This window comes from Ictidomys tridecemlineatus, chromosome 3 (genome assembly GCF_052094955.1).
Source record: "Ictidomys tridecemlineatus isolate mIctTri1 chromosome 3, mIctTri1.hap1, whole genome shotgun sequence".
In the NCBI taxonomy this organism is placed as follows: domain Eukaryota; kingdom Metazoa; phylum Chordata; class Mammalia; order Rodentia; family Sciuridae; genus Ictidomys; species Ictidomys tridecemlineatus.
The window spans coordinates 152,062,592-152,090,075 of NC_135479.1; the positions used below are offsets into that span (position 1 = coordinate 152,062,592).

At 36.2% G+C, this 27,484-nt stretch overlaps 1 long non-coding RNA gene across 7 annotated transcripts in view; it reads right to left on the reverse strand.

Annotated features, from left to right (window-relative positions):
- LOC120884475 (uncharacterized) overlaps positions 1-27,484 on the reverse strand; it is a 240,074-nt gene that overhangs the window by 209,147 nt on the left and 3,443 nt on the right. For 6 of the 7 annotated variants that reach the window (XR_013436869.1, XR_013436868.1, XR_013436863.1 and 3 more), the window contains exon 3: positions 2,494-2,753. The exons of the other annotated variant lie outside the window; for it this stretch is intronic. This is a non-coding gene — a long non-coding RNA (uncharacterized LOC120884475). The remainder of the gene's footprint in view (positions 1-2,493; positions 2,754-27,484) is intronic. 7 annotated transcript variants of the gene reach the window in all.

Genomic DNA, 27,484 nt, shown 5'->3' on the forward strand with positions numbered 1-27,484 from the left:
TAGTCATTGGTCATTTAGAGACCTTCATTTCTTTTTCTCTAAAGAAGTTTTGGGATGCTTGAAGGGCAGGAAGAAGAGAGGATAGGGACAATCTGCAAAATATCTGAAGATAAATTTTATTTTCAGAACCCTTACTTTCCTGCTCTCTACCATGTATCTGTAGAACTGGTATTGAAAAATAAATAGAATGACTTGTGAGAAAAACCTGAGAAACCATGAGTCTGGATCAGGTTGAACTCAATTCAACAAGTATCGATTGACTGCCTGGAATGTGCTATCATAGGGTTAGCAGGCTAAAAGGCAGGAAACCTAGAAGTGTGAGAAGTGTGATTATGGATGTTTCATCTATTATACTTGGTGGTATCTGTTATATTTGAATCTTGACTAACAACTTAAATCATGAATTATAGGAAGTTTTTGTGGGAAGTTTTGGCCTTCATAATATATTTTCCCCTGCCCCTAGTAATACTGATTTTCACTGGAAGCATTCCTTTTCATTTTAAATCCATGACATTTAGAGGAATTTGATTTCATCTTCAGTAACAGGGAAAGGCAAGTGGCACTAGCTAAGGTGATCAGAGCATCACATTTTCCTTGCTACCATGAATGTCTTGGGAACTGGTGCTTGATATTAGAGAAAATCTAAGCTAACTCTGAGACTGTTTTCCAGCATCACCAGAAAAGAAATACTTGCTTGCTTCTACTAGAGATTTTAAAGGTAGAGATTAAGGGTCTGAAGCTGTTAGCAACCATGTTGCCACTAAAAGAAGGCCTACCAAGAAAAGACTTAACTCAGAAAAACACAGAGCCAAGTCCTGAAAGAGAAAACCCTGAAGACATTATTTGAGCCCTTCAATACAGCTCTTCCTGAAGCCATTCCTCTTGAAATTCCCAGTTACTTGAACCAATAAATTCCCTCTTTTTTTTTATTAGCCCAGCTTGAGTTGGAGTTATTTTTATTTGCAATTCAAAGATTCCTGACAAACTCATCCTATTTGAGGAACAGGATGATTTTAGTAAATAGGACAAACCCCCAAAATACTAACTTTTTCTCCTTTAATCTTTAGTTAACTGAAAGAATATATAATAATTATAAAATTATATTTATGATTTTATGTATAATTTTACACATATATAGTTTATCTACCTACCTATTGCCTTACCAATGGGGAACCACAACCACAATGATAATGTGTAGGATCTATTATTAGTTTGCAGTGAAGGGAAGACTGTTTATAAAATCATTGATCAAGTATGTATATTCATAGGGAGTGAGGATGAATATTAGGGTGTGATTATTAATTGGTACACTTATCAATGTTTTTTTGAACCCCTCTTTTCTGGCATTTTCTAGCAACATAATTATATGTGAACACTTACCCTCCTTACTGCAAGTATAAACAATAAGGAATTAATCAGACTTTTAAAAAAAACATCAAAAAGTTTCTGGACAAATATCAATCTCCTATCATAGTAGCATAGAGAATGAAATCTTAATAAATACAACCATACCAAGAGCTTGATATGCCAAACATTTTACTGAAACTTTACAAGATGCTATTATAAATCCTGTTGGTTACAGTTTGGATCTGGAATGTATCTCAAAGGCTCGTATGTTGAAGACTCGGTTCTCCATGAAGAAATGCTCAGAGGCGGGACTTTAGGGAAGTGTTTAGATCATGAAGGTCCTGACCTCAAGAATGGAATAATCCACTGTAAGTTAAATGGACTATTGGAAGGGGGTAGAAAATGTAGATATGAGGGGTATGGTTAGAAGAAATAGATCATGAGGGACATGTCCTTGAGGACCATAATGTCCCTGACCCCTTTCTCTCTTCCTTGCTGAGAGAGGCTGCCATGAGCTAAGCAACTTTCCTCTGCCACATCCTTCCATCATGAGGATTCTCTGCTTTGGAACCAGATGACCACAAACTGAAATCTCTGAAACTATGATCCCAAAGAAAAACCAGGCACAGTGACACATGTCAGTAACCCCAGCAGCTTGGGAGCCTGAAGCAGGAGGATTGCAAATTCAAAGCTGGCTTCAGCAACTTAGGAGGCCCTAAGCAACTTAGTGAGATCCTGTCTCAAAATAAAATAAAAATAAAAATGGGCTGGGGATGTGGCTCATTGATTACGCCTCCCTGAGTTTAATCCTTGGTAACAAATAAAATAAAGTCTTCTTCTTTAAGCTGTTTATGTTATATATTTTGGTCATGCACCATTATCGATTACACAACTGAGCTTCCTGCAAATTATGCAGCTTTCCAAAGTTCAATTAGAAATGAAGACTTAGACTTGAAATCATATCCATATGATCCCCAAATTTGTGAACTTAATCATTATGTTACTTCTTAGCTCATCTTCTTCTTACCTTCCCATCCCTTGTCCAACATTGTGCTTACTACCTCTGCTCAACAGAATGAGCCAACTGATTGAACTCAGTTTCCTGAGGCTCTATCCCTATCTACCTCCACACTGCCCTCTGCTCACCTCAGTGCTAGGATTTCCACTACCCAGGCTTCAATGATTGAATCCATCTCAGGAAGCAATTATCCAGGGAGGCTCAGTTTCTGTCCAGGAGTCGTCACATTCTTTAAAATTATATGTCCTGATACCAATACATCCTCCTCCTCCTCTTTAAATCAACTCGTTGTTGGGTATGGTGACATTCACCTGTAGTCTTAGCTGCTCTGGAGGTTAAAGCAGGAGGATCTCAAGTTGAAGGCTGGCCTCAGCAAATAAGCAAGTCCCTGTATCAAAATAAAAAGAACTGGGGATGTAACTCAGTGCCCCTGGGTTCAATCACCAGTACCAAAAACAAACAAAACAACCACAACTCCTCTTCAAAATTGGCACCAAATTTCAAATTATTGAAACAGCTCCCTTAAATACGGTATCTACTAAGATTCTAAAATCTTCAGTTCCTCCTTCAAGACCACACCTGTGTTTCTAATCCTGCTACAATATTTATTGTATTAACTGCTCTCTTTTGTAAATGATAAACTCTTGCTCCTCAGTTCATGATAAACTCTTGTTACTCAGTTCTCTGACTCTGCTTTCTCCCTCTCTGATTCCTCCTGGAAAAATAACTTAAAACACTCTTTTTTATTCCACTACTTACCAGCTCAATGAATTTCACCTGTTATCGTTGTCTACTGAATAAGTTTAAGAAGTTTTAACTTAATTTTAAGGGTTTACAAAGCTGGCCTCTGCTACTTTTTCTCTCTGTATCTCCCTTTACTTTTGTTTAAATGTGTTCTGATTGCTGGCCCCTGGACTCAGCTTGCTTTCATAATTCCAAAACCCTATTGAATTGATTATTCTTCTTGAGATATATTTGCCCTTTTCTCCACCCACAGTAACCCTATTTCATCCTTAAAGATAAGTTTGCATTTCATTTCTTCTGACACACTAACAAGAAATCACTCCTCCACATCTGAACATCCAAGGAGGTTACGAACATCACTGCTTTCCTGGTGTCCATCACATTCTACCTTCCACTGCAGTTACATGAGTTGGTATTTTATCCTTCCTGACAAGTATGAGCTTTTAAGAGCAGGACTCATAAATTTCACATTATTATGCCCCATTAAAATACCTGACCTAGTGCCTTAGCTATAAGGGTTACAGGTTGAATAAATGAAAATATATGAAATAGGGGAAAAGCTGTGGTAGTCAGAATCCAAGATGGTCCCCAAGGATTTATGTGTCCTGGTATTCTTGTTCTTGTATAGTTCCCTCCCACACTGAATAACAAGCAAGATATTGTGAAAATGATAGAATGTGATTCCCAAGGTGAAGTCATAAAAGATATTATGGCAGTGCAATTCTGGGAGTGGTTCAGACAGTGTGGAACTGAGGCCAATAGCCAGCATTAACTTATCTATTATCTCAAAGAGCCACCTTGGAAGTGGTTCCTTCAGCTCCAGTTAAAACTTCAGATGACTACAGCCCTAGAAGGCACCTGAACTAAAATCTCCTGTGAGACCCGAACCAGAATAGTCCACATAGAAGTTATATGAGATAATATATGTTTATTGTAACTTTAAGATCCTAAATTTTTTTTTCAGTAGTTCAAAGGTTTTATTTTTAAAAAATTTAAAATTAAATTAATTATTTTTTCTAATTTGTTATGTATGATGGCAGAATGTAATTCATTTCATATTACCCATATAGAGCACAATTTTTCAAGTCACTGGTTGTACACAAAGTATTTTCACACCATTCGTGTCTTCATACATGTACTTAGGGTAATGATGTCTAACTGCACTGTCTTTCCTACCCCCATGACCCCTCCCCTCCTCCTCCCTCCCCTTTGCCCTGTCTAAAGTTCCTCCATTCCTCCCATTCTACCCACCTCCATCCTCATATCAAAGAAAACATTTGGCTTTTGGTTTTTTGGCATTGGCTTACTTCAATAAGCATTATATTCTCCAATTCCATCCATTTATCTGCAAATGCCATTTTATTATCTTTTAATGTTGACTAATGTTCCAATGTATATACATACCAAAGTTTCCCATTCATCTACTGAAGGGCATCTGGGTTGGTTTCACAATTTAGCCATTGTAAATTGTGCTGCTAATTTTAGGGTAACTTGTTACACAGAGCCCATAGCAATAGCTATAAATGCAAGCATAAGAATGTCTAAACATTTATGCTGGACTCTAGGAGAAAGGCAAAAATGAACAAGATCATGGCATTTGCAGGGAAATGGATGGCATTAGAGTAGATTATGCTAAGTGAAGTTAGCCAATCCCCAAAAAACAAATGCTGAATGTCTTCTCTGATATAAAGGAGGTGACTCAAAATGGGGTAAGGGGGGAAGAGCATGAGAAGAAGATTACCTCTAGATAGGGAAGAGAGGTGGGAGGGAAAGGGAGGGAGGATGGGAATTGCATGAAAGAGGGAAGGAGACCCCCTTCATTATACAGAATACATGTATGACGATGTGAGGGGAAAAAAAAAGAAGTGGATCACCTTAGATTGGGTAGAAAGAAGTCATAGGAGGGGAGGGGAGGAGAAGGGGGGAATGAAAGGACAGTAGAATAAAATAGACATTATTATTGCTGTGAGTATATACGTGACTGCATGACCAATGTAATTCTGCAACATGTATACTCAGAAAAATGAGAAATTATATCCCATCTGATTCAAATGTATGATATGTCAAGATCATTATACTGTCATGTGTAACTAACTAAAACAAATTAAAAATGTAAAAAAAGACAAAAATGAAGTTAAAAGAAAGACTTCAAAAAATTGAATACCTGAGTTATGAGTAGATGATTTTTCTTTTACTAGAGGACTTAATAAAAGATTGTTTTGTGTCTCCAGGCTTCTGTGCATGTTACTGATTATGAGCCATAACTTCTAGGCATATTTACTATTAATGATCAAGCATACAATTAATATACTAATATTTGCTGAGGGCCATTACCAAGTAGGAATGACGCATCGAAATTTCCTTGCCAAGCGTATCCCATGCTGCTTAGAGGACATTCGATGGGACATTGCATGCATGCTTTAATAAGGTGACCTTGCTCAAGGACCAAGGCGGATCTGGGTTTAGAGCTGATCAAGTTTGAGGAAGTAACCGGCTCCTTGAGTTTAAGGCGTTGCCAGTTTAAGATAATGGGTTTTAGGGAAGTTGGCGGTTGAAGATTATTGCTGGGATTAGGGTGTTCCTGCTGCTTGTTCCCGTTGAGTTCTCGTGAGATTAAAATGGGATTTTGGAGAGAGCCTCGTGGAGTAGGTGGATTGTGCGGGAGACGGCAGAACGTGATTGCCCCTGGACCTGCGTGGAGGCGGTGTGAGAGCGGGAATAAAGAATTGCTGTTTGAACCTACAAAGCTGTATGGTGGCTCGTGATTCTGGTGCCAAGCCGAGACCTTGGCAAATATTAGTAAATATCATTTGTTTTGCAGTTGCATGTGCTAGAATATGTCTAAAATCTCTTCAATAACCCTAGGATGCAGACACTCCTATTGTCCCCATTTTACAGAAGAGACCATGAAGTCCCACAGAAATTAAATAACTTGCTTGAGATTTCAGAGGGGATAGTTGGCAAAGCTGATTTCACATATAGGCAGCCTGGATTTACAGCCCAGACTCTGAATCACTATGAGATATGAGACATTGTGCTTCCTTTAAGAACATTATATTCAACATTTTACAGAAATCACTTAAAGTATTAAGTATTTAAAATTAGTGACTATTATTAACTGATAGATTGGGGCCAGCAACCCTCACTTGGTTACAAAATAGTCTGACTGTGCTACCTTTGATGGGTAAAATTGTGAGGTAAAGTTGAGAGGCTGCCTCATTCTAAACACCCTCAAGAGAAACACTTAAAGTCTTGAGTGTATTTATCTCTAGCCTAGTGGGATTTGAAGCATCCTTTGATTCAAGTTGGGTATATCAGGTACGTTTGAATCCAGACAGCAATTGTTGGTTTTCTCAATACAATAAAATCCATTTTACTCTTGTCGAAGTCTCAAAGAAAATGGCAAATAGAAAGTGAAGTGTAATTTCAGACATATTTTCAGTCTATTTTGGACAAATGCTGTTCCATATTCTAAGGAATATATGAAAATCTACAAGACCCTGCCCTTAAGAAACTTAAAACTTTCCTCATCTTTCCTCCATTTCTGCTCACTCAACTGTTCAGTTTATGTACCTCTTCATACTTTTCCCCACACTTAAACATATGCAAACAGAAGTGTACATATACAGTATTTTGTGATGGCTGTCATCATTTGCTTTATAATGGAATTTCAAAAACTAAATATTTCCTTTCAATTGAATATTTTCCCTTAATAATTATTTCCCTTAATAATTATAATAGTTTATATACAAAGTATCCCCCAAATCTTGTTCACACAAGATTATTCAGAGGTAAAATTATTGTACTATGAGAGCTATAACCTAATCAGTCCGTCTCAATTTGACTGAACTCACTGGGTGGTAACTGTCGGCAGGTGGGTCCTGCTGGCAGAGTTAGCTTACTGAGGGCTTGCCCTAAGAGGGTGCATCTTCCCTTTGGCCCCTGCTGCTTCCCCACCTCTCTGCTTTCTTGCTGCCATGTAAGGAGCAGCGTACTTCCACCATTCCTTTACACCATGCTGTTCTTCCTCTCTTTGGGCTCAGAGTAAGAGACTTGGTCATCTATGAACCTGAGACCTTTGATAGCAGGAGCCCATATAAACTTTTCATCCTCTTAGCCATTCTTGTTAGTTAGTCACAATGGCATAAAGCTAACTAAAATAATAACATATCACACATTTCCATCAGATCAATAAATAAAAGGGTGAATATATTTCTTAGAAAAACTGCATAAGGCTTGAACTGCATAATTTGTTTTCTTTTTAGTAAACTGGAATCTTGAGTATTTGTTGTTTTTTTTTGTGTGGGGGGATGTTGTTTGTTTTGTTTTGGGTTTTTAACTGTTTGAAAATTTGAATAATTTTCTCTTTATCATCGTAATTTAATAATTCCACCATTGTGACTATGGATGTAGCTCAATGATAGGGTATTTGCGTGCCATGTGTAATGCCCTGGGTTCAATCACTAGTACTTTTCTCTAAAAAAAAAAAAAATCCAGCAAAGTATATATAGGTCTATATCTATTTTCATTAATCCTATCTGGGTTTCAATAAAACCTTTCAATTCACAAACAAAAAAAAAACCATTACGTTTTAAGTTTTTAATTCTTCTCCATAAGTTTCTTTCCTTCTCCTTCTTATTATTTACAAGTTAGATCTTCTGGTTGCTTGCCCCTTGTCTCTGAGCTTTGTACTCATGATTTCTCTCTCTGTTGAAATAGATGTTCTGCTGGATCTTCCAAGACACAATTCACCTTTAATAACTAACCATCTTCTCCTCCTCCTTCTTTTTGTAGTCAATAATTCCAAACAACATTGTTTTTAGTCTTGCCACATCTCTTTTTAAGAGTTGTATTATCTTCCTTCCTAAAAGCATTCTTGAACTCTTCCATCTACCTCAGTGGAAGTCATTTATAATAGATGCTCATCTAGGAATTCCTCTCTGCAAGTGTTTTCTAGTGAGGATTATTTGGCTTTGTGGTATTATACACTTTCAGCACCCACACAGATCAGGCTGTCTAAGTCTCTCATCCCAGGACCAACCCCAAAGTGGAGCTCAATTTAGATTCAGAAGCAAATAAATACCATCCTTGACACATTCATGTCAAAAATATCTTTCATGGTCCATTTTATTTTCCAAAAAGGAGTATGTTGCAAAGTAGTTGTAATGTTTAAAGACAATTTATTATTATTTCAATGTGAATTTGGGAATTCAAGGGTCGTAAAAGGTTATAAGTGTTAATAGTAAATAAAAAGTTATAATTGGTATCTAGATATATGACTCAGTGGATTGTAGGAAGTATAGTCCAGTCACTGTGGCTGATACATATAATGCATTAACATCACTAGTTGGAGGTTATTGTTCAAACTGACCCTTTTCAACTTCTAAAATATTCTAACTAAGTGAGAAAAAAATTTTTAAAACAACCGACGGCATTTAAAGATAAAGAAAATAAAAGTATTATCAACCTTTATCTTCATGTTGTTGTTTTGGAGAATTTTATTTTCTTTTTGAAAGAAGCTCCGATTCAAAAGAAAAAACTGAAATAAAATATTTCAACCTGCAAAGATTTTACAGTTCTTGCTGTAGAGGAAATCATAGGTTGGCTTTTATTCCAGTAACAATGAGAGCACTAACTAGACTGCGGGAGTACCTTATCTCCTAGTATGCTAAGAAACCAATTATGTTAAATAATATTGCCTGAAGGAATTTTCAGAGTTTCTGGAGAAAGATCAATGAAATAACCTTGGACCTTAAATTTCAATATTTAGTTAGAAAGCACTCAATTTTCCAAAATAAAGTTTTACTGAATATTATTTTTTTAAAGCACAAATTAAACCATTAATACTTTACAACATTTATACTGTGATCCTTTGGTGAGCAGCAGCTGAAAAATATAGCAAGACAAGTAATAAAGTGTAAATACCAAATATTTACTGAAATAATATTTCAAGGAAAACATAAGGCTCTTATCAGATCAATCCAAAGGGACTTATTTAACTGACTACAACCTTTAATATAACTATCAATCAGATGGGTTGGATATTCAGCGTCTCCATTTCCCATACACTGCAAAAAGCTACACATTTCTCTGACTCACATAAATAATAAATTGTCCTTTGTACAAAGATGAGATTTTATTGTTCAATCCCTCAATCAAAATGGAAGTACCAAATGGAAAACTGTATCCCCAGGCAAGAAAGGAATGCGCTTTAGGAGATAGGGGATTTAAAACAAAATTAATGTTGTAAAATAACAAAGAAAATATTGAAATATATATCAGAAAAATAATATCTAAATAACTTAGGATTAGTAAGGGATCCTGTCACAAAATAATGAGCTATTTGAAGTGTGCAGAAATCACCACAGGCAGCATTTCTTCAAAGGAAGGAGAAAATCTTGATCTAGTGATGGCAATAACCTTAGTGGTGAAAACTCTGGGTTCTATTTCACATTACGCCACTTATATTGTTATAAGGATTAGAGCCACACACTATTTCTGTGAATGGGTCCCAAGTATTTTCATTCAAGATTTTTCAAAATTCTCCAATGAATCTATCATGAAAAGCCCAGGTAAAACCAGAAACAAAAATTCTTTAATAGCAGAGTTCCCTGTAGGATATTCAATGAATATGACCCATTTCTTAAACTTTTATTTTGTTAAGAATATCATAAAATCTCTGGGGATTTTTATGAGACTTTTTTAAGGAATTTCTTTTTTGATGGAAATCCTCCTCTACTCTCTGCTTTCCTCTGCACCCTCAAATAAGAGACAGTCTAATCAAATTAGAGCACATGCATTGGGTCACCCTTTCAAGAGTTAAAATTTTCATAAACAAATAGAAAAGATCTTCATGTTTCTTTTTGGACATTACTGTGCCAGGAATTTGAAAATATAAGATAAAGCACAAATGAATATATTTTTAATCTCACTGAGACATTGAAGAAAAAGGTCTTTTTAATATTGTATTCTCAATAGCATGTGCAGTCAAATTTGCAAGCCCAAGTTTTAGCTGGGAGGTGAAAATAAAACAAGAACTTTATAGCCTCATTAGTTCTAGGTCATTTACTATCCTTTGTAAAGGACTTCAGAATCCAGTCAAATTCACCAGAGTTTGGGTCCAAAGCACCAGAAATAACTTTATGTTACTTTTCCATAATTATGCTCTTTTGGATAATATTTTTTCAAGTCTTTCTAGGTGAGAATATGGATGTAGATATTCTGGTCTCTTGGCTAAATACTATCACAATGCTATCTTAGTAGCAAAAAGGCATAGTCATTAGCATATACATTTTGACTGATTCTGTTGCTACAAAAAATACAAACTACACTGTCAATATTTAAACAAATACAAATCTTCTGAGAGTTATGAGTTGAATCTGCTATTGTCTTAGCAATGAAGTTAGTAGACATATATTAAATAATTTCTGAATGGGGAACCGTTCCCTCTCTGTACCTCGTGCAGGGTGTATAGACTCCCAGTAGATGTTTTGGCTGAGGCCTTGAGAATTTACAAGACTTTTCAGTATTCAGGTTAGGAAGAGCTCAAAAGGTGTGCTTTACCATCAGTGTCAGTATTCACTTCAGAGAAGTTCTGGAGATTCAGTATCCTCTGCCAGCTTGAAATAATTTCCAAGCTCTTATTTAGATCTAAATTGGACCAATATTTTCACATATTCTCAGAGTAATTTAAACTTTTTAAGGCATCCTTAAGCCTGTATTGATCTTTTGAGGACCAGCATTTCATGGATAACTCCAACCAGAATAATTTTTTAGGTTAGTCATGAGTTCTATGTACATCACCATGAATTTCTCTTCTATATACATGCTACCCTGCCAGCTACCACCCGCCAGCTCTGTAGACCATGCCTCATGTCTTTAGCTATGGACTTTTGACAAGTTTGAGGTTAATGAAGTCTATAATTTTGTATACTTCTCTCCAGGTTTAAATATTAAAATTTAGCCCCAAAGGCAGACATGTTGTCATATTCTTTTGTTAGTTAGTGATAAAGGATGCTAAATTTTCTCTCTGTGAGGCACATGCCTTAGTCAACATGTTTAACAAAAATGTTAACTATATACTATGAACTGAAATAATATTCTCTCTCACAAAAATGATTTCACATCTTGTTTTGCCATTTCTACTTCCTTCCTGAAGGACCTTGTAGCAGCACATTATGTCAAAATCATTCCAAAAAGGGATCCATAAAACTATTAGATAAGTCCTGCTGGAAGAGGAAGGATAAAATATAAGAAGATTGTTATGGCAGTTATGATCCAGAGACTATTATTATGGAAACTCTACAGGTACATGGAGATATTCCCCTAGAATATTCTAGAGTATCTAAAGATCCAGTTTAAAGGTTGCTGGTAAAGGGTGCACAGATTCTTCCTCTTCCACCTCCTCCTCATCATCATCATGAAGCACTGCTATCAACCATGTGTGAATCAGGAATAGTGATTAGAGACAGCAAGACAGAGAAATTATTGGCCAAGCAAGTTTCAAAGCAGAAGAAATGAAATGTAAATTTGTTCTACACATCTCAACATCTGCTTCCAAAATTAAGATGCCTTCTAGGAACATGCTAATATCCCTTTCTCTCTCTTATCAACTTACTATTTCATACAACAACTTGGAGTTCTTTATGTCATCCCACATATCATTCTAAAGAAGCTGCTCCTCCTTTGCCATATTATCCCCTCCCATTGCCTCCAACACCATCTGTATTGTACAAGTAATATCCCATAGATTGATCTGAAACACACTATTCTGTTTTTGTGCTATTCAATCTATACCAATCACAACCAATACACATTGATTCCAATATGTTTCCCAATCTGTCATACATATGCCATTTTATTAAACATTCACAGTAAATGGAAGACTAGATGGCAGTTTTTAAAGCTTTAAGTAATAACAATCATTGTTCTTTGGTTCCTTATGTTGTGACTAACACAAGACATAGATAAATTAGTGTTCCAAAGTGAACTTCAGTTCATTGAGCATATAACAACATGTCAGCTCATTGTACCTCTCATATTGCTGTTGCACTCTAGACTTTTCAGGAAGGCTTTTTTGTTGCCTTTGATGTACACTCTTTTCTGAATTAATTGCCATAGTTCAGTTATCAAAAGATTTGTAAAAACTGATTTCTTAATACCAAAATGATTATTATACAGCTTTACTACTCTTTATCCCTTAAAGTCAATTGATAAATAATCAACTCTATAAAGTAGATGCAAGCCAGTATATTGACACTCATATTTACAAACTTACAGGCTTTTCATATTATTTACCCAAGAAGCAATTATTGAGCATTTGCTGGGCACATTTTCCCCTACACCAGCAATATACTTTGGAAGGATCCTGAAATGTTATACTCATTTAGCAACACTAGAACAGTGTCATCAGCCCTAAATCATACTCTTAAAAGTTCAGGTTATTGCTGGACATGGTGGCACATACCTGTGATCCCAGCAGCTCTGGAGGCTGAGGCAGGGGGATTTTGAGTTCAAAGCCAGCCTCAGCAATTTAGCGAGGCCCTAAATAACTCAGTGAGACCCTGTCTCTAAATAAAATTCAAAAGAGGGCTGGGGATATGGCTCCTGTAGTTGAGTGCTCCTGAGTTCAATCCCAAGTACCAAAAAAAAAAAATTAAAAAATAAAAAGTTCAGATTGTTTTCAATGTAACGATATCTGAACACTTTACTAGATTACACCTGAAGGGAAAATAGAGAAAAGTAAGACTTTTAAAAATTGTTCTGATAGTTGGGATTATGTAATTTAAAAAGTAACAATCCTGAAGAATGTATATTTCCAAACATTATGATGTTTACACACTCAATTTTATGCTGAGATACATATGAATAGAATGCAGAGGAAAATGGAGAGACAGAACATTTTCCTGCTTTCACATAAGCCATTCAGATAGCTCAGTCTGAAAGGCTGTGTGTGTGTCAGTGTGAGATAATCCTGCCCTCTCCCTTCCTCTCTCCTGTTTCTCCAGGGAAATGAGTCACACCTGGTCGCTACCCTTGATATGATGTTTGATATTCTGAATTCCCATCAGCCCTGCACAGCTAGGCTGATGTCAGCACAGTTGACATTGTTAGATTCCTGCTCTGCTTACATCAACTCCCTGTTGCTCAGGTGTCAGATGAGTGTGGAGAAGGGGAGGAGGCATCATCTTAGCAACCAAGCCCATGTATCCAGAATAGAGAAATGACATCTGGTGCTTCACATTTGGGATTTCCAGTGCTTCCCAGAATTTTAGCCAGATTAAACACTGGTGTTCTGTTGAAAAGAAATTTCTTATCCTCTTCCCATCAAGATAAATGTGCTTTCACATCATTTCAGATCAAATGTTTATAAGCAAGCCACTTCTTACCAAAGTCCTCATCCAATAATCCCTTAATTCTTCTGGTATATCCTTTGTTGACTGAGTAAAAATAATCTTTCTTGTGGTTAAAAACAGAAAAATTAAAATGATTCCTTTTTGTCATATTTCAGTAGATAAACGTCAAAGGTGAGCATAAAATAAACAATCAACAAGCAAATTAGACAGAAAATAAACATGATTTTCTAGTAATAATAATAATACTCTTTCACTATTTCTTTTTTCTTCTCCTCCTCCTCCTCCTCTTCCTCCTCCTCCTCCTCCTTCTTCTTCTTCTTCCAACTATACCCATTAAACAAAAAATACAATAACACAATGAACTCAGAAAATTGAAACCCATTTAAACATTTAGACATTCAGTCATAGGAGGAAGGAAGGGGGATAGATTTCAGGGAAAAGACCTAATAGGGTAATTTAGAAACTGGTACAGTGAAGGACCTGTTAGTACCATGTCAACATGCCAACATCCCAACAATGGAAACTTAACATCTACTTTCCTAGAGCAATCTCTCCTGGTTATTGTGGGCAACTTAACAGCTTCATATAAATGTTTCCAATTGTTTGATAGTTCTCTTACTTATTCATCCCACAAATACTTCTGGGTAGGATCTCTGCCTTCACGACACTTGGAGTGAAGTGGAAGAGTTAGATAAGTAAGTAGACAGCAAAGTAATGTGCGATAAATGTTCTCAAGAGAAGTATAGCCCAGGTGCTGAGAGCAGGGAAAACCAGAGACAGCTCAGTCTGGAGCTCTGATGGGGGAAGTCCTCAGTGATGGCTTCTTTAAGACTCATTTTCTGAGAGAGCCTCTTCAACAAATGGTACTGAGAAAACTGGAAATCCATATGCAACAAAATGAAATTAAACCCCTACGACTCACCATGTATAAAACTCAAAGTGAATCAAGGACCTAGGAATTAAACCAGAGACTCTCCATCTAATAGAAGAAAAAGTAGGCCCTAATCTTCATCATGTGGGATTAGGCCCCAACTTCCTTAATAAGACTCCTATAGCACAAGAATTAAAACCAAGAATCAATAAATGGGATGGACTCAAACTAAAAAGTTTCTTCTTAGCAAAAAAAAAAAAAAAAACAAAAAAACAAAAAAAAAAACCAATCTGTGAGGTGAATAGAGAGCCTACATCTTGGGATCAAATTTTTACCCCTCAGATTTCAGACAGAGCACTAATCTCTAGGGTATATAAAGAACTCAAAAAGCTAAACACACACAAAAAATAACCCAATCAATAAATGGGCCAAGGACATGAACAGACACTTCTCAGAAGAGAATATTCAATCAATCAACAAATATATAAAATAATGTTCAACATCTCTAGCAATTTAAGAAATACAAATCAAAACTACTCTAAGATACCATCTCACTCAAGTCAGAATGGCAGCTATTATGAAGACAAACAATAATAAGTGTTGTCGAGGATATGGGGGGAAAGGCACACTCATACATTGCTGGTGGGACTGCAAATTAGTGCAGCCAATATGGAAAGCAGTATGGAGATTCCTTTGAAAATTGGGAATGGAACCACCATTTGATCCAGCTATCCCTCTCCTCAGTCTATACCCAAAGGACTTAAAAACTGCATGCTACAGGGATATAGCCATATCAATGTTTATAGCAGCACAATTCACAATAGCTAAACTGTGGAACCAACCCAGATGCCCTTCAGTAGATGAATGGATTAAAAATGAGGCATGTATACACAATGGAATATTACTTATCAATAAAATAGAATAAAATCATGGCATTTGCAGGTAAATGGGTGCAATTCGAGAAGATAATGCTAAGTGAAGTTAGCCAATCCACCCCCCTCCCCCCGCCCAAAAATGGCAAATGTTTTCTCTGATACAAGGTGACTGACTCATAGTGAGGTAGGGAGAGGAAGCATGGGAGGAATAGATGAACTCTAGATAGGGCAGAGGGGTGGGAGGGGAAGGAAGGGGACAGGGTGTGAGCAATGATGGTGTAACATGATGGACATCATTATCCAAAGTACATATATGAAGACATGAATTGGTGTGAACCTACTTTATATACAAACAGAGATATGAAAAATTGTGTTCTATATGTGTAATAAGAATTGTGATGCATTCCACTGTCATGTATTTTAAAAATAAAAGCAATTAATTTTAAAAAGACTTCTTTTCTGAATTGTAAGATGCAAATGGTAAATTTAAGTCCTGACACTTTTTCCATGAAATATAACTAAAATTTTTAACAAGTAATTTCATCCAGTTTAGACAGTTAATTTGTCTCCTGACATGCACAAGTTATCCTGAGTATCCACATCCTACAAAATAAGAAACAGATATTCATTTGGTCTCCCATGGCAAAGAAAAGAAGTAGAGCTCAAAGAGCTCTGGCTCTAAACCCCAAAAGCATATGGATGTAGGCTGATGGTATGGTAATACATATCATACCATATAGTTCTCACTCCTCCAACAGATTATCTTTTATTGTATTCTAACTACTTATTTACTTGTCCCTCACTATTAAGGTTTAAATATGAGGAATCCCCCAAAAGCTAATGTGTGAGACAATACAAAATTTTTCAAAGGTAAAATTTATTACATTATGGGAGGTATAACCTAATTAAGAAATTAATTCACTGATATGGATTAACTGGTAATAACTGTAGGCAGGTAAGGTGTAGCTGAAAAAAAATTAGGTCACTGCAGGTATGCCTGTAGGGTTTATATGTTATCCTTAGTGACTGGAACTCTCTCTCTCTGCTTCCTGGTTGCTATATCCTGAGCTTCTTCCCTCCATTATGCCCTTCTCTAATGATTTTCTGAATCATGATCCCAAAGGTGTGGAATTATCTGACAGTGGACTGAACCTCTAAAAGCATGAACCAAAATGAACTTCTCCTAAGTTATTCTTTTGGGGTATTTTAATCACAGTGATGAAAGAAAGGAAGAAAGGAAGGAAGGAAACACTGCCTAAAATTGAAGTACCAGAAGTGGAGTCATTACTATGACTAAATTGACTATGTGGTTCAGAAGCCTTTGGAGCTGGTTTGTGGGGGAAGGAATTTGAGCTTTCATAGATTCAAACTGGAAAAGCTTAAGAATGTTAAAGGCAGAGCTTAGTGGGTGATTTTGGTGGGAGTTCAGAAAACGAGAATGCTGATAGGACTGTGGACAGTAAAGAATGGGCTCATCAGATTTCAGAGGACTCTATTGGAAATTGGACTAGAGCCATTCATCTTATTTTCTGTCAAAGAAATTGCTTATATATTCTCCATATCCTGAGAATTTTTATGAGGATAAATTCAAAGGTGACGTATTAATTAAACTGATGGAGGAAATTTCAAGACAGCACAGCCTTGAGGCAGAGACATGAATATAGCTGGCAGCCTTTAGTCAAATTTACTATGACAATAAGGATCAGAAATATTTGAAAAGTTTGCAGTTTGACCACTAATGTGCAAGTAAAACTGGGGCTAAGGAAATTGTGTTTGTTAAAGACATTATAGCCACTAAAGAGTTACTAAATATTTTGCACAACAATACTAAGAAAGATGGTTTGAGGGCACCTCAGGAGTTGGCAAGACCACATCCATCTCAGATTCAGTGATATAAAGTAAGTATTCCTTTGAGAAGAATCATCAAGGATCCCTGCTTCCACAGGAGGGCGGGGTGGGCAGTGACAGGGCTAGGAAGTTGTTTTGTATTTGGTTTTTATTTTTGTTTTTTAACATCAGCTACTCAGGCACTCAGGCTGCCATATCCATGATCCCAGGAAGCTTGGCTACTGCTTGAATTGGTAGCAGACCCTGGAATCAACCATGTAGTGCTGGTTCTGCAGAAATGCAGAATGTTGTGTTAAGGTGTCATAAAGGTTTCCACCAGGATTTCAAAGGAAGGCTTTGGAGACTGCAACAGGGTCAGAGTTCCTGAAGGCTGCCCCTGAGTGGGTGACGAATGAAGATGTGAGAAGGAAGCTGAAGCTGCAGTGCAGACTCCTGAGATTAAGAGATGCCAATAATGTGGGATATCTGCTAAGGAAATATACAGAAATCAATCAGAAACAAACCAAGAGAGAGACCATTTGGGCTGCAATAAACAAGGCCTTGAGGGGAGGAAATAAATGGACCCTTTGGAGAGAACATAACAATGCCATACACCCTAGATATTTCACATGTAGCTAAGGATTTGTTTGTCCCGCTGAATTTTGATCTTTCTTTGGTCCCATCCCTTCTTTCTATGCCCCTGTTTCTCCCTTGTGGAATGGAAATATTTACTCTGTGCTATTATACATTGGATATATGTGAATAGATCTTTTTATCTTTACAGGAGAAAATATCTATGAGTTTGTTTTGAGTCTCAGATAAGATTTTTGGACTCAGACCTTTTGGTAATGCTACAACTGTTAAACTATGGGGACTCTTGAAAATGGACTAAATGTATTTTGCAATGTGAAATGGGCATGAGATTTTGAGGACTGGGGAAGAAATGTTATAGGTTGGATATGATGTGTCCACTAAACGCTCATGCAGGAAACAATGGAAAAATTTTCAGAGGTGAACGATTGGGAAGTGTAACCTAAATGGGGGATTAATCCAAGGATATGGTTTAACTGGGAGGTAACTTTAGGCAGGTAGGGTGTAACTTGAGGAAGTAGGTCACTAGGAGTGCACCTTTGGGGTTATATTTTGTCCACTGTGAGTGAAGCTCTCTCTCTGCTTCCGAGTTGCCATGTCCTAAGCTGCTCCCCTCCATTGGAATCTCTGAAACCATAAAATTTTCCTCCTTTAATTTGTTCCTTTTGGTATTTTGGTCACAGTAATGAAAAAATTTTGGTCACAGTAATGAGAATGCTTCGGACTGTAGGCTTTAGCCCCACTCCCTGCCTGATCTCCAATCCCCCAATTCCATACTGATAGAGCTTAGGGAACCAATAATATGGCATATCTAAGACTCATTTAATATCTATTACTTGAATGAATCATTACTCATGATAAACTCTTTTGGTTTATATAAATCAAAAGAGGAAGACTAGGTATCTTCCACTTGGCTTTTTGTCACCCATCTTTTCCTTTCCAAGGTTTTGCAGTATATTTCCAATTAAATTTCAGTCCAAAAAATATCTTTCTTAGCCCAGTCATGTATTGCTTATAAGCATGTAAAATGATGCAGCCACTGGGGTGTAGCATGGTAGTTTATGATAAAGTTAAACATAGTACTACCATGTTCTCCAATAATTCTACTTCAGAGTATACACTCAAAAAAGAATTGAGGACCCTGAGCAGGTATTTCTATACCCATGTTCCTTAAAGCAGCATTAGTCACAATAGTCAAAAGTTGGAAGTTACTGAAGTGTCTAGAAATAAAATGTGGCATATGCAGGCAATGGATTATTAGTCAGCCTTAAAAGGGAAGGAATTTTGACCCATAGTACAATATGGATGAAACTTGAGGAAATTATACTAAGTGAAGTAACAGTCACAAATGACAAATATTGCTTGATTCTACTTACAAGAGATGCCTAAAGTGGTCAAATTCATAAAGGTAGAAAAGTAGAATGGTGGTTTCCAGGAACTGGAGGGAAGGGGCAATGAGGAATTTATTGTATTGCATTATATTCTAAAATTTCAGTTTGGGAAGATATAAGATGTTATGCTTTAGATACAAGGTGTCCACCAAACATTCATGTGTGAGACAATGCAAGAAAATTTAGAGGTAAAATGATTGGGTTGTGAGAGCCTTAAACTAATTCACTTGAATGACATTAGCTAGATAGTAACTATAGGTAGGTGGGGTGTGTTTGGAGAAGAAATGTCACTGGGGGCATGTCTTTGGGATTTAAATCTATTCCCTGATAAGCAGAGCTCTCTCTCTGCTTCCTGATTACCATGTCCTAAGCTGCTCTGCTCCACCTCCTTCTTGATATTTTGCCTAACTTGGACCCAGAGCAATGAAAACAATCAATAATGGACTGAGACTTCTGAAATCATAAGCAACAAATAAATTTCAACTCTTTTAAAATTGTTGTTCTCAGGTCTTTCAGTCACAGCGATAAAAAAGTGACTAAATCAAAAGTGATGAATAGTAGTAGTAGTAGCAGAACAATGTGAAGGTACTTAATGCACAACTGTACACTTAAAAATATTTTAAAAGATAAATTGATATTACATTTATGTTACCATAATAAAAAGTATATCTTTTTAGATGGCATTCAAAACACTTATAATGATAATAATTAGTAATATAACTATTTATAAAGTGATTGATGAGATGTTTGAATGCATTGTTGATTTGTCCAGACATCTTAGAATGGCACTTTGTTTCTCATCTTATAGAGATTTGTCAATAAAATGTTCATTATTCCACCCCCACCCTCCCAACTAATCATTACCACCACCAGTATCTGTTGTCCAGATGGGCCCCTAATATTCCACACATTTATGAAATTCTCAAGTCATTTCAGAATGGACCTCAACTTGACTTCTTTGTCATAAGCACAGACTCATATACTTTTCCATTCTTACTCTTGCCTTAAATTTTTAATAAAATGTGATTGATTAACATTTAAACACCAACACAAAAGCCTTGATCGACCTGCACTTACACTGATCAATGTTTCTAAGAAATGCAAAGCTCTAGTCCCTTGAAGATGGAACAGAGCTTTGGACTGACAGATTTTCATGGTGTGCCTAGCATTAGATTAACACGTTTCTTATGATGTGTCTATACAGCATTAACACAGATTTTAACAGGACTCTAATGACCTATTCTCATGTTCATTTCACTCCCTGCCTTTCCAAGGTAACAATTTCACATGGGTTGTTTTTCTCTTGCCCAGTTTCTATATATACCTCCTTTCTCACCTTCATCTTAGACTCTTAATTTAGATCTCCACTTCTCTTTCTTGGATAAGAAAATCAAATTGAGCACAGGTTAAAGACATAGTCTTTTTGGGAGTGAGCAGAGTGTAGAAACAGGCCAAGAAAATGGGTGTAATTTGCAGAAAAGGAGAATGCTATGATCAATCCAGGAAAAATAGTCAGAAGCATGATTACACAAGCTTAAGAACTAAGTTTAGCAGTTTAATCTCTCAGAGACACAAGGACAACTTGGAACTTATATTTCAGTCTCCTCATCACTGCAGGTTCAACCTCTGTAAAATTGGCTAGCACATATTAGACCTTCACCTCACAATACCACCTTCTAAATCAGTAAGTGATGCCAGTCCCTGGCAGTTGCTGAGGGCCATTACCAAGTAGGAATGACGCATCGAAATTTCCTTGCCAAGCGTACCCCATGCTGCTTAGAGGACATTCGATGGGACATTGCATGCATGCTTTAATAAGGTGACCTTGCTCAAGGACCAAGGCGGATCCGGGTTTAGAGCTTGGAAGTTGAAGATTATTGCTGGGATTAGGGTGTTCCTGCTGCTTGTTCCCGTTGAGTTCTCGTGAGATTAAAATGGGATTTGGAGAGAGCCTCGTGGAGTAGGTGAATTGTGCGGGAGACGGCAGAACGGGTTTGCCCCTGGACCTGTGTGGAGGCGGTGTGAGAGCGGGAATAAAGAATTGCTGTTTGAACCTACAAAGGTGTGTGGTGGCTCGTGATTCTGGTGCCAAGCCAAGACATTGGCCTTGGCAGGCAGTAAGTGACTTCATAGAGGGAAATGAAAGTAAGGAAAGAGTTGATTACATTATTTTCTACTTCACTGAGATCTGTCTCTGAGGGGTTAAGAAATGTTCCCTAGAAGAATCAATGTTTGAATCAAATAGTAAGGACAAATAGAAGAGGGAAAGGAAAATTTGGGTTTTGGCTTGGGGCAATAGGGAGGTTAAAACTAAAAGTTTTAAGCAATAAAGGGATATGATCAGATTTGTATTTAGAAAGATCTGTATTTTTGAGATGATATCAGCCTGTGGGCATAAAGACAGAATATAATAAGATTTATTTTTTGAAATTAAAAATCTTGGGTTAAGTTTTAAAGGATAAAATTTTAGTCATGGAGAATCCCTAAAGGTTCATTGGGTCCCCAAAATAGTCACAATCTGTGACCATAAGAAAATCTCAAACTTGAAATGACCCCAATCTGGACTTGGCCTGCATCCTAAGCATCGGGCCAGTTTCCAGTTGGACTTTTCTTTCAGGCTACCTCTGGGAATTCCTTCCTGTATATTCTAGAGATACATTAATCTCAATGTGCTCCAAAACCCAATGGCCTTTGTCTGCCTCCTCTCCATGATCATAGCTTTGCATACTGTATTATTTATTTCAGTAATTGGCATTAGCTTTCTTCCACACCAATAAAATTAGAAATCTTTGCTGTTCTGGATTTCTCTTTTTTCTTTACTATCCATCTGCTCATATGACCTACCCTCATGTAATTTCCTGAATACCTCCTAAAATATCTCCTTTTTTTTTCTTCTGACTTCATTGATAATGCCATAATCCAGGCCCTGTCATCATTAAAATAGCTGCTGACTATTAAAATAGTTGCTGCCAGACCTCAATGTATCACAACTCTATATGTAATTCCCTCCTGCACTATTCCTCCACTGAACTTTTTCATGAGAAAAATCTGATAATGTCATTCTCCAGTTTAAAGCCCTGCAATAACTGGAACAAATTAAAACCTAACTCCTTCATACAAGTCCATGTGACTCTTGACCTATTGGTCAACTATCTTTTTAGCACACCATATCTTGTCACACCCAACCTTGGCATGTCAGCCCTAGTCACCATCTGTGATGGACAAGCTTTTAATCAAAACATCAAACTCCATTTTCAATGTCATTTTCCCTGATACTAAGCAAAATCAGTCACTTTCTTGCTCTATGCTCTAGTAACACTTGGTATGTTTGACTTTATCACTTTAGATTATAATTTTTGATTCAGATGTCTCCTTCTTTCCCTCTAAATTCTAAGTCTTAATTCTAGTTCCATTGGTTCTAGGATGAGTCTTATGAATTTCTAAATTCACATTGCATGCAAAATTCTATGTGTAAATGAAGGCATGCACATGTAGGCAAATGGGTCCACAACCTCAAAAAAGTTAAGTATCATTATTGCCCTAGACTGTGTGCTTTTTTTTTAGGGCACAGAACATATTTTGTCTTTCTTTGTATAACCAGTTTACTGAAGAGTCTCATCTCAGTAGGGCATAAACATGAAACAGTTTTATTTTTCTCTAATCCTTACTTTGAACTATGTTCTGTCAAATATGCCTTTCCTGCTCTTTAATGACATCTCAGATCTTGTAACTTCCCAATCTCTTTCAGTTATTAAAAGGACCAGTTTATATGTTTGGCTCTTGATTCAAACAAGCCAACTCTAAAAACACACCTTTGAAACAATCATGGAATTTGAATATGGATTTCTGTTAAAGAATATCCTGAAATATTATTTGGCATAATAAAATTGTCATAATTTTTATGGACCTAAGCACTAGAGATATATGTTAAAGTATTTTTAGATAAAATCTATATCCTATCTTCAGTTTGATTCAAAATACTTTAGAAAAAAATGAAAGAAAGATTGATAAAATGTTGATAATTATCTAAGCTGGGGAATGAATACATGGATATTCTTAATAAAATCCTTTCCATTTTTTGTTTATATTTGAATTTTTTTTTAAAGAGAGAGTGAGAGAGGAGAGAAAGAGAGAGAGAATTTTTTAATATTTATTGTTTAGTTCTCGGCGTACACAACATCTTTGTTGGTATGTGGTGCTGAGGATCAAACCCAGGCCGCACGCATGCCAGGCGAGCGCGCTACCGCTTGAGCCACATCCCCAGCCCCTGAAATTTTTTTCTAACAAAGTATTTTCTTCTAAATTCATTCTGGTACAATCTAAAATGTGGTTCTCACTAATACCTAGTGGCACATTTATAAATGTTTAACAACCAGCTCTACAGAAAAATTAAAAAGAAAAAGAAAGAAAGAAAGAAAGAAACCAAAAAAGCCCTGATTTTCAGCATTTGCCAATTTTCATGTTGTAAATATTCCTACCATGACCAATTTCAAGCTACCAGTATGATACTAATGGAAACAGAGCTGGTAAGACATGTGCATGAGCACACTATTACATAGCATTTCTACCATATGTATATCGTAGATGTAAATGATAGCATAAAGTAAAATAATTAAGAAATGGTGAACTTTGAGTATTTTTGCCTTTGAAGACAACTCGTCTGATTGTGTGTTATTATTATTTTGTCTTTTAAGAATGGTTATATAAAAACTGATTAACAAGATTTCTGAAAATTCAACAATTTTCTCCTCTGAACAAGCCCACTCCAGAGAACCACTGCAACATTGCCCCTTTCTTCAACCACCTAATGCATCAAAATTTGAGAACCAGAGCACTAGCCTCAAACATCATATCCCCACTCGTTAATACTCTGAGAACACCCAGTTCTGCCTACTAAGAAATAACCAACTAGGAAAAGGGAGAGACAAAAAAATTTACATCTTTCCTTCTGTCTCTATCTCCTCATGCTACTCTAAATACCTGATGCAAGTTTGCCTCTTGAGTGATATTCCAGTTCATTCCCTGTCTTCTTCAACCCTGTGTTTGCTTCAAAATAGTTATGCACCAAACTCTACAATATTTAACAAGAGCTTCAAACACTCAAAAAGGCATCATTTGATTTTTTTTATGAATTGCATTTTGAAGCAAGAGAATAAGAGAATCTTTTTATTCCTAGTAAACACTGTTAGGGTATTGATGCCTTAAATTACTGAGTGCCCTCTTGGCTTAAGCTTAAGTATAATATGTTCATTCATTATTTACAACCATTTTAAAATTTAAGTAGTCCAATCATACTGTTAGTTACATTTGTCTTTTCTGTATTCTAAATCACATGACTTCAACTTAACAATGATAAACCATAATATGTATTTTAACATCCTCACTAAGATAACTGAATTTATTTGTACTACTTTTATGTACATTCTGGCTAGAAGGAACAGACACAGGAGAATAATTTTAGAACAGAATTTTATCATAACCAAAACAAATAAAATTATAATCAGTATATACTGTACCTATAATCTTTACTCAACCACAAAAGAACAAATTTACATAGATTTCCAAGGTACAAATCAATTCTGAGATTGTACTCCTTACTACATGATTTATAAAACAGATGACTCCTACATGTAAGTAATAGACTGGACTACCAGAGTGTCAGACTAATAACACTGGAAGGAAAGTAGACAGTATAGTATATAGATGATCCCTTAATGCCCAAGAATTTGAAATTTCACACACATTCACATGCTAATATTTATTTTACCCTAAAAAAGTACTAGTCAGGGGCTAGGGTTGTGGCTCAGCTGTAGAGCACTTGCCTTGTACATGCAAGGCCCTGGGTTCACTCCTCAGCACCACATGAAAATAAATAGATAAATAGATAAATAAAGGTATTGTGTCCAACCACAACTAAAAAAAAATATTAAAAAAAGTACTAGAGTCATTTGTATAAATAAATCTTATTTAATGCCTATTTTTCAGATAAGGAAATCAAGATTAAGCAGGTTTAAGAAATTTGGAGATAGCCTGGATGCAGATAGAACCTATAGGATCCCAAAGCATGTGGTCTTTGTCCAAAATCACAGTCTTCAAATGTGGAGCTTCACCTTGTACTGTTTACTCTAATGATCCTTCCATCACAAACAGCACCATCTCAAAGCCCACATTTAGACCATATTAAATCATCACTAATGCAAATCCAGAAGGAATAATAATAAACACTGATACCCATAAAAATTGAATCCTGGTAAAATCTCACTCTACCATCTATCAGACTTTTCCATACAAACATGATATTGGTGAAAAAATACTATTTTGAGTCTGGTGGTTCTTGATTCTTTTTATTACCACATGTTGGAAGATATCTATAAACTAATCAATAGCATGCAGGAGTGAAGGAAGAGAAAGAACAGTTTCTTACCTATCCTATATTTATGACTGGAGCCTCTATAACAAAAGACAGATTAACAAGAGAAAAGCATACAAATTTATTTAATATTTTTTTAACTTAGGAACCTTCATAAGGAAATAGAAACCTGAAGAAATGGATAAAACTGTTTATTTTTTATGCCAGGGTTAATGAAGACTGATATTGTGGAGAAATATTACTAGAAAAAGGGGGATGATCTAATTATAATAAACAGAGGGACACTTAACAAGACCTGTTTTTAAGGCCTCTATCTCAGGCTCCTTTCTTCCATGTGGAGGGAAGAAACCTAACATGAGGATTTTATATCCTGCTTCAGGAAGAGTTCAGAAAATTCTTCCTATGTTTCTTAGTCTTCTTCAGGAAAGAAGATCAGGGTGAAGGGTGAGATGGTCTTCTTGCTTCTGTTGTTTTCTCTAATTCCAAGGTTTTATATCTTGAAAAGTGTACCTAAACTATTACAGATCAAGAGATCTGTTAGCCTTTCCAGCCTCCAGTCTTTACCTCTGGTTTACTGCTAAGGACCTAGAACAATTTCTGACTCTTAGTAAGAGGTCAAGAAATGCATCCACTGTATATAACCACTTCAAAAAAGAAGGATTTTGAGCATAGCAAGCTAACTTAGTGTTCCATCTTGTACTGATTTTAAAAAGAAAAAAGATAATCCTTCATAAAAGAGATGGTGTTCGTGAGGTAAAATGATGTACTGCATTACAGAAGTGAAGTTTCAGAGGTTGAAATGAAAGACACACCAAAGTAAATGCAGATTTCCTTTTCATGAACACTCCTTCCTTGCTACTTATTATCTTTGAGCAAGGATTATCTGAAGAATGCAGTTAGGATGTTGGGCGATAGTTATCCATTCATTAAGAACTTTCTAGAGGCTTCTAAAGAACCATACACAGTAATTTTTGTTTCATTTTGTTATTTATCTTTGATGGAGACTTTTAAGATGTGTGCTCTTTTTTTAGCAATTATTAAACTGGCAAATTTTTAAATTAGCATATCTGTTACATCTGAGTGGGACAGTTGCTACAACTGCTATCACTTTCTCATTGATATGCAGAAAGGATCTCAGAGACTTTGGATTTAAGAGAGAACTTCTACTGCCTCTGGGGAAATAAATGGCCCTGAGTGAATGCCAGGTTGTGGGTGGTTCTGTTGCAGAAGGCCTGGTGAGAATCAAGGAGAGCATACCTGGGAAAATACTCTGTAAACAAATTATTTCAAAGAAAGAAGGCATAATTAGTGAAGTATTAATGATAATGCTAATTTAGCATTAATTTAATGCATTCCCTACTCTTATTTTTATCTTCTTTAAAATAAGAAAAAAATCACAAACTAAAATGAAAACATACACTAACAGTTCAAGCAAAGGGATACTGGGCTCTTACTCAAAATGGTGCATAAAAGATGGTGTTCAGCTTTTGAGGATAACCATGACATTGTTAATTAACTGAAAATCATGGTGTAATTTGTCACTGGTTTCCCTCTTTCAATAGCATCTCACTTATCAAGAACACAGTACCAAGTTTTTTTTTTTTCACCTGGAATATGAGCAGAGTTTGTATGTGCAGGAACAAAAGAACAGTAAAAGTGAGTGTCTCTAAATTCAGTGAGCTAGAGCACTCATTTATTTGACCTCTCTGATCCAAACCTAATCACTCTCAGATTATGTACAATTCTTTATAGTTTCTAAGACCACATATAGACTCCAAGTAACATATTTTTATTAAGGAGACAACCCACTTAAATTGGATACACTATACTTTGACAGTAGTGGAAAAGTATGTGTTTAATGCCTGCAATATAAAAAAGACAATTAAGTGTGAATACAAAAGCAAAAATCAAGGAAGAGTAATATAGAAATGAACAAGCCTGGTAAGCCTGGTGGCCCTTAAGGGCACTATTGCTTTACAGAGTAATCATTGATGTGCATAATGATGACCTTGAGTCATTAAGAAAAGGTTAAATAATGTTCAAGCTTCTCTAATTAAGAAGGTAACAAAATGTACAATACAATTTGGAAATATTT